Source organism: Musa acuminata, unplaced genomic scaffold (assembly GCF_036884655.1).
Source record: "Musa acuminata AAA Group cultivar baxijiao unplaced genomic scaffold, Cavendish_Baxijiao_AAA HiC_scaffold_527, whole genome shotgun sequence".
Lineage (NCBI taxonomy): Eukaryota > Viridiplantae > Streptophyta > Magnoliopsida > Zingiberales > Musaceae > Musa > Musa acuminata.
The window spans coordinates 17,501-22,500 of record NW_027020772.1 but is presented as its reverse complement, the minus strand read 5'-3'; the positions used below and the strand labels follow the sequence as shown (position 1 = coordinate 22,500).

The 5,000-nt window shown below is 33.7% G+C and overlaps 1 protein-coding gene across 1 annotated transcript in view; it reads left to right on the top strand.

The window, feature by feature from the left end:
• The window catches only part of LOC135661229 (cytochrome b6-f complex subunit 4), a 2,857-nt gene extending 2,764 nt beyond the window's left edge, over positions 1 to 93 (top strand). The window contains exon 1 of the mRNA XM_065176494.1: positions 1 to 93. This exon is cut by the window's left edge and continues 2,764 nt beyond it. The gene's annotated coding sequence lies outside the window, so the exon portion shown is untranslated.
• Positions 94 to 5,000: the final 4,907 nt, after the last annotated feature.

Here is a 5,000-nt window from a genome sequence, read left to right as displayed (position 1 = left end):
ATAGCTTTTGTCATATTTTATCATCTTATAAATATAAGTCAGAAATATACGGAAAGAAAAGATACGGAAATATCCATTTCATATTAAAAGAAATCCTTTATTTTTGTCTTTTCTTTAGAAAGTTCTTTTTTAGAAAGATTATCCCTGTCTCTGTTTATGTCTCGGATTGGAACAAATCACTATAATTCGTCCGCGCCTACGGATCAGTCGACATTTTTCACAAATTTTACGAACGGAAGCCCTTATTTTCATATTTCTTATTCCTTACCTTAATTTTTAATCTATTCCTTGGAAGAAAATAAGTCTCTTGAATTTTTTTTTTTAACTTCGAATTGTATCGTCATGAAAGGAATGCTTTAAAAATCACCTAATCATTCGAATCTTTGTTGCGAAGTCTATAAATTATACGTCCCCTGGTTGAATCATAACAACTTACTTCAATTTTGACTCTATCCCCAGGTAGTATCCGTATAAAACTGCGCCGGATCCTTCCCGAAACATAACCTAGAATTACATCTTTATTATCTAGGCGGACCCGAAACATACCGTTGGGAAGTGATTCAGTAATTAAACCTTCATGAATAAATTTTTGTTCTTTCATTCCAGGTAACTTCCTTGAAGTATCAACTAATGGAGGAAGAGTTATATAACTCACTTTTCCTCTCTATTTCACAAATAGGAAGTTAGAGAGAAAATTAGGATACCAGAGGAGGAGGATCACCATATATATAACAAAAGTTCGCCTCCAATTTTTTCTCGTCGAGCTTCTCGATCTGTCATTATACCTCGGGAAGTAGAAAGAATTACAATTCCTATTCCACCTAAAATCTTAGGAATTTGTTGATAGTCGGAATAAATGCGTAAACCGGGTCGGCTGATACGCTTTAAAATAGTTCTGTGTATTCTTTTCCTAGTCTTTCTATGTCGCAGAGTTGAAACCAAGAAATATTTGTTACCTTCCTGATGTTTCCGAACGTTTTCAATAAAACCTTCTCGTAGAAGTATTTTCACAATATTTTCGGTGATATTAGTAGATGCTATTCGAACCGTTCCTTTTTTATTCATGTCAGCATTTCTTATAGAAGTTATTATATCGGCAATAGTGTCCTTACCCATGACGAACTATAATTATTGGTGCCTCCTAATTTTGATATAATCAACATGTTTCCTTTTTTTCTTTGTTTTATTTTCTTTCTTTTTTTTTTTTTTTTATTATTATAAAATTATTTATTATTAAAAGTATATGCGTGAGACACAATCTACTAATCTACTAAATTTGATCTATTTTAGATGTTCTGATATATCATAGTCCCATCTAGTAGTATTTATAATACCTCGGGAGCCAATGAAACTATTTTAGTAAAATTCAACTGTCTCAATTCCCGAGCGATCGCACCAAAAACTCGAGTTCCTTTTGGATTTCCTTCTTGATCAATGACAACCGCAGCATTGTCATCATATCGTATTATCATACCGTTGTCACGTTTGAGTTCTTTACAAGTACGTACAATTACAGCTCTAATTATTTCCGATCTTTCTAGTGGCATATTAGGCACTGCTTCTTTGATTACAGCAACAATAACGTCACCAATATGAGCATATCGATGATTACCAGCTCCTATGATTCGAATACACATCAATTCTCGAGCTCCGCTGTTATCCGCTACATTCAAAAGGGTCTGAGGTTGAATCATATCATTTTATTGGAATCCGTTATTTTAATGCAAAGGATGAAGGAAAAAAGAAATATTCTCTGTCCAGAAATAAATAAACTTGCCGTTGTTTTTTCATCCTCAATACACTGTTTAGTTCTACATACCTATCCTGACAAATTGAGTTCGTATAGGCATTTTGGACGCAGCTAGTGAAATAGCTGCTTTGGCTACAGCTTCTGATACTCCGCCCATTTCATAAAGTATTCGACCTGGTTTAACAACGGATACCCAATATTCGGGGGATCCCTTCCCCGAACCCATACGTGTTTCCGCAGGTCTTACTGTAACAGGTTTGTCGGGAAATATACGTAACCATATTTTTCCACCACGACGCGCATATCGTGTCATTGCTCTTCGCCCCGCTTCTATTTGTCTAGCTGTGATCCAAGCGGGTTCAAGTGCCTGAAGAGCGTATCTGCCGAAACAAATACGATTGCCCCGACAAGATATTCCCTTCATTCTTCCTCTATGTTGTTTACGAAATCTGGTTCTTTTGGGGTTATAGTTGATGGTCGTTTCTTAATTCCATCTCTACTACAGAACCGGACATGAGAGTTTCTTCTCATCCAGCTCCTCGCGAATGAAAGGATTCAATAATATTACAGATACGCATGTATTTAATAAACTAATACACTAAGACATTTATTAATATTGAATTTGTTTTGTTATACAGGAAGATGTATATACAGGATATACAGCTAGAATATTTATGTTATGCATATTTATAGATATAAATTATAGATAATGCTTTTTATTTTATAACGATCCTTGATCCTTATTTTTACCCTTATCAAATGATGCCAAAATATTGTAATGTAATCTCAATAAATAAAGGTTTCGCGGGCGAATATTTACTCTTTACTGTTTTATTCCTAGGTCAACCCATGACTTCTCAGAATAAATAAATTTTTTCTCGGTTCGTTCCGCCATCCCACCCAATGAATTATTCGGATTCGTTTTCAGTAGAATCCTATGCAGTCACAGGTTCCGTCGTTCCCATAGCTTCTCCGTTAATGGTTAGGCCTGAACTCTGCAATGGAGCTCCCAACAAAATTCCTTCTCGAGTCAATCTCCTTAGTTTTTATTAACCCGAGGCTCTTTATTATTATTTATATTATTTATATTCATTCAGTATTGATGCTTTATCACATTGCCTTTATGAGGTAATTCATAGACCATACATATTGGAATCATATATCATTGATATTTTTGTTCTCTCTTTCTATCATCCTTCCATTTATCCACATCCCTTTATTTTTGTTTCACAACCCATAATCTGATTTTTTATGGAAAAGATTTTAGTTGCAGTTGCTGCAACTATATGATTGATCCACTCATCTCATATAGTGACTGTTTCTTGGGATCTCGACAATACGAAGCAATAAGTTGGTTATTAGTTTATTTTGTTTTTATTTTTGTTTTTATTTATTTTATATAGTTATTAAGTTTAAGTAGGGTTTAGTCTATTTTTTTTTAATTCCAACTCTAAACTCTAAAGAAAAATTAACGAGTCACACACTAAGCATAGCAATTATAACAAATGGTCAATCGAATTTTTATTCAACCTTATAGAATTAGAATTGCTCATTTTTGTTTGATTTAACGGAAAAAGAATGAAACAGTTTGTTATTTTTTGTTCTATCACTGGCCAGAATGGCAAGATAAATAAAGGTCTATTATTCCTCGTCCACAAATATCCAAATTTTGATGCCTAATACTCCATAGATAGTTCGAATTGTATAGGAACAATGATCAATTTTAGCGCGAATTGTTTGTAGGGGAACCCTGCCCTCTCTGATCCATTCGACACGTGCAATTTCTTTTCCGTCAATCCGCCCTGCAATTTGTACTTGCATTCCTTTTGTATCCGTTTGTTCAGCTAATTCAATAGCCTTTTTCATTGCCTTTCGAAACGAAACTCTATTTTTTAATTGTAAAGCTATATATTCCGCAAGAATATTAGGTTGCCCATAAGGTTTTTCAACTCTTGTGATAGCAATGTTGAGTCTTCGGTTCACAGAATGAAATTCTTTTTCTACATTCATCTGTAATTCTTCGATTCCTCGTGTTTGGCCCTCTATTAATAAATTTGGAAATCCAATATAGATTATGACCTGGATCAAATCAATTCTTTTTTTAATTCCTATACGAGCGATTCCTTCGAAACCCGAGGATATTCTCCTATTTTTTTGTACATAGTTCTTGATACAATTCCGTATTTTTTCATCTTCCTGTAAACCCACAGAATAATTTTTTGGTTGTGCGAACCAAAAGGAATGATGACGTTGGGTTGTACCAAGTCTGAAACCAAGTGGATTTATTTTTTGTCCCATATTTTCCTATTATATTTTCTTTCCATCCATATATGTTATTTTACTATGTTTACTATGATGAATCTAAATCCTAGATTCATCTAAAAATAATTTAGATTTATCCTTTAATACAATTGTTATATGACAAGTAGGTCTTTTTATCGGATAACTACGTCCTCGAGCTCGAGGTCTTAATTTTTTCACAATGGTACTCCTATTAACTTTGGCTTCACTAATGAATGAATCAGCTTCGTTCAAACCCATATTATGACTAGCATTTGCTGCTGCAGAATAAACCAATTTTAAAATGGGATAAGATGCTCGATAAGGCATGAGTTCCAGTATCATAAGTGTTTCTTCATAGGAACGTCCGCGAATCTGATCAATTACTCTTCGCGCTTTGAAAACAGACATACTACATATATGTTGAGCTAAAATTTTTACTTCTTTACCCGAACTCGAGTTCTTTGTCATAAGGTTATCCTATCCCCCTGAATGATAAACACTTGTTTTACTTTCAGTTTTTTTTTCACAAAAAAAAGAATTTGGCTTTTATTTCAATTTCCATTTTTTTTATCTTAAATTTTTATTTTAATATTAAAATGAACTTTCAATTAACTTAACGACGAGATTTATTATCGTTTCTTGCATGTCTCGCAAAAGTAAAAGTAGGCGCGAATTCTCCCAATTTGTGACCTACCATACGATCTGTTATATAAATAGGTAAATGTTCCTTTCCATTATGAATAGCGATTGTATGGCCAATCATTGTGGGTATAATGGTAGATGCCCGAGACCAAGTTACTATTATTTCTTTCTCCTCCCTCATGTTGAGTTTTTCCATTTTTTCCGATAAATGGTTAGCTACAAAAGGGTTTTTTTTCTTAGCGAACGTGTCATGTCACAGTGTATTACTCCTTTTTTTTACATTTTTTATTTTAAAGATTGGCATTCTATGTCCAATATCTCGATC